This window comes from Triturus cristatus, chromosome 4_1, assembly GCF_964204655.1.
Source record: "Triturus cristatus chromosome 4_1, aTriCri1.1, whole genome shotgun sequence".
Classification (NCBI taxonomy): Eukaryota; Metazoa; Chordata; class Amphibia; order Caudata; family Salamandridae; genus Triturus; species Triturus cristatus.
Genome location: NC_140585.1, coordinates 143,287,365 through 143,296,782, shown reverse-complemented (window position 1 = coordinate 143,296,782; position 9,418 = coordinate 143,287,365). Strand labels below are relative to the sequence as shown.

General features: G+C 48.7%; 2 non-coding genes across 2 annotated transcripts; both read left to right on the top strand.

The window, feature by feature from the left end:
- Nucleotides 1-2,776: 2,776 nt before the first annotated feature.
- On the top strand, nt 2,777-2,848 carry TRNAD-GUC (transfer RNA aspartic acid (anticodon GUC)). Its single transcript has one exon. It is a non-coding gene; the product is annotated as a tRNA-Asp (tRNA).
- A 5,872-nt stretch (nt 2,849-8,720) lies between these two features.
- On the top strand, nt 8,721-8,793 carry TRNAF-GAA (transfer RNA phenylalanine (anticodon GAA)). Its single transcript has one exon. It is a non-coding gene; the product is annotated as a tRNA-Phe (tRNA).
- The last annotated feature ends 625 nt before the right edge of the window (nt 8,794-9,418 follow it).

The following is a 9,418-nucleotide window of genomic DNA, read 5'->3' as shown; positions in this document are numbered from 1 at the left end:
GCATCAGCTGTGCAGCAAGGGCTGGGGCGGAAACAGGAGCTGAGGGGGTCGGTGTAACCTCAAAGGGCTTTAGACCGATAGCAGAGGAGGAGAAGGGAGTGATATTTATTAATATTTAGGGTCTTTTAGGTTTGTAGGAAATAAGAGAAGTTTAATATGTCCCTCTCGTAAAAAACCTTATCTTCCCATACCGGGAGTCGAACCCGGGCCGCCTGGGTGAAAACCATGAATCCTAACCGCTAGACCATATGGGAGACTGTGTACAGGAAGAACAGCTGTGTATGTGGACGTGCCCATCCAGCGGACTCCACTCTATATATTTCACCCCACACTGCCACTCTCTGGATCTGACCAAGACGGTAACAGACACCCCACTCCTGACAAACCAGAAGGAATGAGGGGGCATGGTTTGTTCAACAACCTGCTCATGTCTCATTATTTACAACCCTGGAACTTCTTCAGACACAGAGCCCTGGACCAGAGGACAGCAGCAGCCCCCCCCCCTTGCCTCTTACTGCCCCCCCCTCCCCCCACCACAGGAGCCAGACAAAGCCGCGCCCCTCTCCCCAGAGCACCCCTTCACTCCTGAGTCTCCTCACCGGGCTGAGGGCCCCACAGACCCCTCCCCAGTTACCGTCCAGCTGCTTCCTTGAACCACACTCTCCCTGCACCTGTCACAGGCCCCAGGCTGCCATTCAGGGGCTCCAGTCACACCCCCTCTCCCCCTACTAACAGCACCGACCCCAGTCCTGACACTCGATTGGTTCACACAGAGGACCAGCTCAGGTGCACCCTGGCTTCTTCCCAGGTATCTTCACATGCACAGGGTGACCGCCAGGGGGCAGCACTCACAGCCCACAGGGCCATGGAGCAGCAACGGGACATCAGCAGCCTTGAGGGGCGCAGACCCCGCATAATCCCGCCCTGCCTTCTGCGAGAGCGGAGGAGGAGCCTCTGCGGTGTGTTTTTACAAAACTAAACATATGAGGTTAAAAACAAGTAAACACACATTTGTGGGCATTCTCTGTTGTTTTTGTTCCCTTTTGACATCATCAATTTAAAAGAACCGAATGGAGAAAACTTTTAAAAATAGCTAGGATACGACTGCAGCGTGGGCAAGCATGAAACATTTCAGAGGTACAAATGCTTCCATATTTATTCATGTCAAATGTAAACAAGTTATACATCAAAATATAGATTATGTTTACACCGGATGTAAAAAGTGCGCGCTAATAGGGTCAGGGTGCAGTTTCTTTTCCCCATTTGTTCCTTTCATACATGTGGTCCCCAAATAAGCTTTTGGCTGCTCTGTCTTGTTATTCTGAGAGTCAGGATTTAAAAGGGGGGCTTGGTCCCGAGTTTGGGGGCCCAGAGTACGGGGGCCCCAGGGAACCGGAAGTAAACACCCCTCCTTGATACAACTATGGCCCGGTAACCTCTGATTGCCCTCTGACCCCCACAGACTGGATTTCTTTTATAGAGGAGGTGGTACTGACGTTGAGACGATGCTACCGAGGGGCAAAGGGGCAAGGGCTGACAATGGCTCAGCATTTCAACCCAGTCTCCTCCTATTACCATCTTTGTTACACCCACAGCATATAAGAGCTCTGATAGGTCAGAGGGGACATCCCTCTTGTCACCCTCTGGTGTTTAAACAGATCCTATTACAAGGACCAGTCCCTACAGACCAGAAACATAAAATGTAACACCTGATGAAGTTTAAAATATATATAACTAGATAACATAACCCCCTTATTAACTTTTGGAACCCATGGTGAATACCATTTTTATAATTAAAATGCACGAACCGCAAAAACATATTCAAGTATTTAATGCTACAAAGAACATCCGAACCAAAAAGAATTAACTCTTAAAGCACCATAAAAATGTTACTGAGACTCTACAGCAATAATGTACCCAAAAGTAAACACGAGACACCCTAAATAAATAAAAAACAAAACTAACTCTGATCCAATACCAAGAAACCTACGGTGTTTGAGCGCTATACATATATAACTAGATAATATAACCCCATTATTAACTTTCGGATCCCTAAAATAATAAATGGAAATATATCATCACAAGCAGCCACTGCTCACCCACTTCCCCTATAAATTAAATATCTGTCGGGTTTGCAGCTTTATCAGGTGATAAGAAACAGAAAGCTACGTAGATGGCTCGCCTTGTCACCTCCCCTCCACCGAGCCATCGATAGCTCAGTTGGCAGAGCGGAGGATTGCGGTGGATTGATTGACATCCTTAGGTCCGGCTAGAAGGATTATTACCAACTCTTAACTGTTTTCCTCTGCTTCACAAATAGAAAGCGCCTCTTTCTCAGACACTCGCACACCTGGGCTTTTCCTGCCTCCTCTCTTCTCCTTTACAAGCCGGCTTTCTCCTTTGGCTCTGGCGGTGGGAGGGGCTCCCTCCCACCTCCCTCCCTGTGTGCAGCACCCGCTGCAACCCCCCATCATCAGACAGAGCCAGGGGCCCCTGGGCTGAAGAGCCAGGCCGGGCCCAGTCGGAAGCAGAGCTGGTTGCTGTGACTCTGGCATCAGGTGATGCTGCTGAGAGCGTCTGCTAGGAGGTGAGAAGGTTCTTGTGAGGTGTGAGGGAGGAGTGTGTGTTTGTTGGGAGGGAGGAGTGTGTGTGTTTGTGGAGGCTGTGGCCCCTGTCTTGGTGTGAAGGAGCTGGACAATGAGAAAGATCAGTCACAGGCAGGACAGGGCGGGCTGAAGCACATGATGAGCGCTGCTCAGCGACCGATCCCATCGGTTCCTCGTTAGTATAGTGGTCAGTATCCCCGCCTGTCACGCGGGAGACCGGGGTTCAATTCCCCGACGGGGAGGCACTTTTTAAAACATTTTTTTAAACTAAGCAAACATTTTGTCCATGGGAAACCTTTTTTAAATGCAATTTATAATGTTACACTGATATTACAATTTGCTGATACTTTTTTATTTATGGCCAACGCTTTTACAAGTTAAAATATTTCCAAGTGTTTTACCTGTTGGACAGCATTTTGTGCCTTTTCTTTTTAAGCTTTCTTGAAAAAATAACTGAGGCTTATTATTTATATAAACATATATGATATTAAAATCAAAGAACTACATGGAAAAGGCATATCAACGAGTATTTTTCATGCTAAATAAATGGAATACTGGCGGCAGGCTCTGAATGGGGAATTGTTTTATACGAAGGTGTCACTTTTATCTATTTAAGCGTAATGGTTTAGGACTCACAGACTCATTGTGAAAGTAAAAGTACTACTGACCCGGACGTGCACGCCCCACCACCCTCATCAGAGATCTCATACTCCCCAGGTCCAGGCATGAGTACCTAACACAGGTCGGTGTTTACCCTCTATAGTGGGACATGATAGGACTACAAGTCCCTGCATTGTAAGTAAAACCCTGTCCAGTTGGGTGACCAATTGGCATGGGTGCAAATTCAGGACGGTGAGTGTAAAAATTTAGGACAAAGGGTCAAAATTCAGGACAGACATTCAGGACAAGAGGTCAAAATTCAGGACAAAAGGTACGTTTTACAGACACATCAGAGGAGGTTGTTCAATAGTATATAAGTAAGCCCAAACATATTCATCCATTTGCTAACCTATCCATCATGTATCCTTCTATCCATCATTTCACTCATCCATACCTCCATTCACACTTTCACTCATCCATCCATCAACCCTTTCATCCTATCCATTCGTACACTCATCCATCCACTCTTCCACCCATCCATCCATTCATGCATCCATCCAACCATTTACCCTTTCAACCATCCAGCCATCCTTTCGCTTACTCATCCATCCACCCAGTCACTCATCTGGAAGGATGAGTGACTAGGTGGAGTCATCCATCCATCCTCCCTTTCTCTCTCCATTGACCCTTTCACTTAGCCATCCATCCAGCAGAGACTCCCCAGCCAGGGGCGAAGGATGCAGCTGCGAGTAACAATAAGCGGTTGGTGGGCATTCCCAGAAGGGACATCACTAGGTGAGTGCTGGAGGAGGTTTCCCCTCCTCAGATTTTGGGGGGTAGCAGGTATTGCTTTGCGTTGTAGCAATAGCAGGTAATGCTCCCTAGGTTTAGGGTTGATGCAGGAATTGTTCCCCGGTTTGGCAAGGGTATTGAGCGCATGACAATGTCATACGGGAGCTGGCAGGTGGTGCTTCCCCCTATTTGTTGCATCAGGTATATTGCCGCCAGTTTTTGTGACGTCCCTGGTGTTGGTGCTGGTAGCCACACTATAGTGTAGCCAGAGAGCAGTTGGCTCTCGTGCACTGCCTCCTGCTGGACACCAAGGGTGGTCTCCAGATGTGAATAGGTGTCCACCGACTCACAACAAGGAGGGGGTTGGTATTGCATCAAATGCATTCATTTGAAGTGCTGTTATTTTTTGGTATGCTGTCTTTGATTGTCATTGTTAGAGGGTGGTTCTGACACTAGGGGCTGCCCGTATGTTTCGCTTTTTGAGCACCTAATCATTGAGCTTTTACTGTGGGGGACCCTCATAAGTTGGGACTCACCCACAGTGAACTCACCAGGAACGAGACTGCATGGAGATTTTACTGGTATTCCCCTGGCTTGTGCAAAAAAACAATTGATGGATGGAATGCTGGGCAATGCAAACATTCACCCCCAGTCACAGAGATCTGGGTTTAATCCATCATTCTTTTGCTCACCACACTACCCCAGTTTGGACCCAGCCATATGCAAATCAGTCTTGACCCTGCTCCTTGTGGGAACAGTCCAGCCCGAACTGCCAAGCCAGGTCCTCCCTGGACCAGAAAGAAGCATCCTGGGACTGGTTTCAGGGCATCACCCTTCCTCAGCCAGGCTAGCTTGAATCCAGTGGTGACCAGGCCACTGCGCAGCAGCTGGAGTAAGGGACACCAGGCTGGTTACATGCAGACACATGTTTATATACGTGTGCACACGTGTAGGGGCTGCGCAGGGGAGATTCCTAGCGTGCGGAATCTGGAAACGATGTCTCACTGGCCGCCCTAGCATTAGGGTTGCAGGGCATTGTCCGGTTGTTGAGTGGAGAGTTGTCCTGTAGGCTCTGAGAACTTCATTCAGAGCTGCTTGCAGTTCTCTCCTCCCAGCAGTGGCTTGCTGAAATGTCTTTTTGAGCGTGGCCATAAATCTCCCAATGGTGTAATTCGCTTGTGGTCAGAGTGGTGTAACTTTTCTGTGCTCAAAGTCCATGTGTTTCGCAAAAGCACTGAATTCGTGTCCATTAAATGGGGGCCCATTGTCTGTTTTGACTTTCTTGTGAACACCCCATGTTGCAAATATCTCATCTAGCACCTTGAAAGTGCAGGAGGCGCTTGTAGATGATATTATTTGTGCGATGGGAAATTGTGAATATTCGTCAATTATGGCAACCACATATTTTCCAGACTGCAGCGGTCCATAGAAGTCCATGGCAACTTCTTGCCACACTCCCCTGGGTAGGGTGGTCATTTGTAATGGTGCCGGTGGATTGCTTTTGCTGGTCAACTGACAGAGATGGCAATCCTTCAGTGTAGCTTCCACCATTTGGTCTGACGGCAGAGGGTGACGGGGCATGTAGTCAGCCGGGTTCTCCTCCTTCCCTGGTTTGGGAAGTAATCTGGGAAGCTTGTTAACACAGTTCTTATTGTCGTTGACTGTGAATAAGACTTTCACCAGATGAAGACGCTCCGCAGTGGGGAGGCTCAGTAGACAGTCAGCGTCCGGCCCCTTGATGACATGTATGACCGCCGGTACAGTGATGCCGTCATGGGTGAGAGTTGTGTGGAATTTACCCCGACAGGGGAGCGGTTTTTTGGACATCCACGTGAAGACGCGGACTGGTGCAAAAGTTAGTGGGGGTTTCGGGACCATCTTCTCGTGTTCCGTAACTGGAATATAGTTCAGCGAGGCTCCGCTATCCCATATAAATTTGGTGTCGTAATTCCCCACTCTAATATCTAGGCGTGGATACTTCTTCAGTTGATCAGGGTCCGCAATCATGTTCAAGTGTTCCACAGTGTAGGTCGAGTCTTTGGAGGACGATGATCTCGAGTCCCGAGATGGGGATCGGCGTCCCCAACGTGACCGGCATGATTCCCGGCTGGAATGTGATGAGCCTGTGGACCGCCTGGGCTCTCCTTGAACAGCTCTAATGTGATGTTTCCTTGTGTCAGAGCGGGACGATCTCGTTGTCTCACCTCTCTTTGTGATAGTCCCCACACATGGCTTCGAAGTGGTTGGATCGCCCACATTTCCTGCATCGCAGACCCATGGCCGGACAGGTGTCTATATGAGGATAGTCATAACCACACCGATAACATCGGTTAGTCCTCTCTGGCTTTTGGTCCCTTCGCCCCGTTTCTCTTCTCCTGTACTCCGGGCGTCGTTGGTGAGACGACGGTCTCTGTCTCCATTTATTCTCCCGCGAATACTTCCTTCTGCTACGAGGTCGGTCTTGAACACGGTGCGCTTGCTCCTGACGGCCATTGTGTCCCGTTTCGATGGTAGCGGCGTGTTCCTCCGCTTCGTCGTATATACGAGTCATTTCTTCTATCTCTTCCAATTCGTGGGGTTTCCTCAGTAGCCGTCTCCTGAGAGCTTCTGAGTGACAGCCAACTATGATTTGTGATTTGATAGCAGCGTCAGGCGAGAAGGTTTCGAACTCACAGTGTCTCGACAGCCGTCGTAACCGGGTGATAAATGCACTCATTGCCTCCTCTTTTCCTTGACGCGCTTGTTGAAACTTGTGGCGCTCATAGTCCACATTTCTTTTATGTAGAAACTTTTTGTTTAGTGCCTCATGCACCTTGTCATATGTTCCACTATCTGCAGGTGAGAAATCCTTGATGATTTTACTTATATCCCGGCCTGCTAGGTTGCGAAGGGCAATTAACTTCTCTTTGTCTTCCGTCACTCTGGATCCCTCGATGTAATCTTCGAAGTCTTCTAACCATTCTTGCCACTTGGGGCCCATACTCCCTCCTGTGGTCACGATCAGAGGTTCCGGAGCTCGCAGGTGTGATCCTCCCGCAACAAGGAGCTTCCGCTGTGGTGAGGTCGCCATTGTGTCGTTGTCTTCTTTCCCCTCCTTCGTTGGTGCTTGTTTCTTTATGTGTTCTCGCCAATGCTTGTTTATTTGCTCTCGTCAATGCTTGTTTATTTGCTCTTGTCAACGCTTGTTTATTTGCTCTTGCCAATGCTTGTTTACTTGCTCTCGTCAATGCTTGTTTATTTGCACTTGACAATGCTTGTTTGTTTGCACTCGACAATGCTTGTTTATTTCTTCTTGCCAATGCTTGTTTGTTTGCACATATCAATGCTTGTTTACTTGTACTTGACAATGCTTGTTTTACGTCCCTTCGCCAATGCTTGTTTATTTGCACTTGACAAGGCTTGCTTATTTGCTGGGTGCCTGACTTCAAAATGGCCGCTCTGCAACACTCAAGGGGACTGTCTCGAAAGCTGCCTGACTACAAGATGGCCGCCGTCCCTGCACACACACGAGGCTCTCTCTCCTGGCTCATTCAGTCCTTTCCATGCTGGACTCACCGGCGGGCAGCTTCAAGGGTGGCACTCTTCAGGCTCTGCTTATTTTCGACGGCGACAGCTATCAGGTGAGGTCGGGGTGGCTCCCGCCTTATTCTGCAGCTTCCCGCTTTTCCCTTGCGACAGCATGCCAAAGCTCACGCATCGGGCGTGAGATCAGCCGTCATCGACGGGCTTTCAGCTCGCATTTCAACGCGCTCGCTGGCAGGCTTTCGGAGACAGCGTCTCCGACGTAGAGGCACTCCTCTCTTCGCTCTGGGGCACAAGGCAGGGTCGGGGTGGGCTCCCGACTTCTGTACTCACTGGTGGCATTCAAATCTCACGCATCCAGCGTGAATCGCGCTTCGGAACGATCGGTCACTTCAGGCAGGTCCACACCTGTTCCTGTGGCTGCTCCCGGCTCTTCAACAATCTCTGGGGCTCCTTGGACAGTGGGGCTTGCTCATCCCACCCTCGTCGCCAGTTGTAGCATCGCGCTACAAAGAACCACGGACACTTCTGGTGGTTTAACAGGAGCTTTATTCATCAGCCTCTTATCTCTGCCTTGTCCCTACACTAACTGCCTCTTCCTATCGTGACTCCTCCTCTTCCCCTCGCTCTACTCGCTCCGCCCCCCAACTACTAGACTGCTGACTTCATTACAGAGGGACTGATCGACGTCTCTCTCAGGCAGTAGTGTAACAAAACGTGAGGGGACCCCCCTGCAAGAAATGCTGAAGGACCCCCACGCCCCCTCCTCCAGTATGGGTAAACCTTTGTACGCCCCGGGCACAAGTCCTAAAAAAAGAAGTGGGGGGATGCCGTCCACCCGCGTGGTACCCCGGCTCGAGCCCTGGACTGTGTGGTCTTCACTCTTGGGAGGAGAGCAGCGACCCCCAGCGAGGCCTCTGTCAGTGTAAGGGCGGAGGTGATGGTGGTGAATGAGATCTGTGAACCTAGCGATGAGACCTGTGAACCTGGGATGAGACCCGTGAACCTGGGATGAGACCTGTGATCCCGGCTATGAGACCTGTGAACCTGGCGATGAGACCCGTGAACCTGGCTATGAGACCCGTGAACCTGGCGATGAGACCCGTGAACCTGGAGAGAAGTACTCTAGGCTCTTCAGTGATGCATAGGTGATCCTTGGTGTTTTTCACAGGAATTAGTCACATGATGAAAACCAGTGAGGCCAAAATAGCTCAGTTGGGAGAGCGTTAGACTGAAGATCTAAAGGTCCCTGGTTCGATCCCGGGTTTCGGCAGATACATTTTGTTGTCGATTATAAATTGTATGAAATTAACATTAGTGAGTGTTATTATAATTCATATTTTTTAGTTCAGAAATAAAAAATAGTTAATGAAAGCAGATCAAAGTGGATCAAAGGAACCAATGGAAAATAAAGAGAGGCCGAAATAAAGAGCAATGATGGAGCGGGAGGCAGAGTGAACGATGAAAGAAGGAAGAAGAGGAAGGAAAGGGAAAAGAAGGATGTAAGAATAAAGCTGGGAAGGGCAGAGGGAAAGGGGAGGAGGAGTATGTAACAGAGGAAACAAGGGTGAAGGAAGGGAAAATAACAAACATGACCAAGAAAGGAAAAGAGGCCAATGAAGAAATGTAAGAAACAATGCAGAAACAATGACTGCTGAGGTCTTGAACACATCGATAAATGGGAGCCATATTTATTTTTGTCTGCTTAGAAAAAATAAGATTTGTAGGTAGATTTAACAATGGAAGACCCAAATCAACAAAGAAAATGTAAATCTACACCTGTAGGTTTGCAACTATGTTTGGGTCTATATTTACGAACAGTTTGGATTCTCAAAGAATTCTATGATTACTCATTAGAAGCTGTGAGGGTTTCAGCTTCCTAAAGTACTCACAAACTT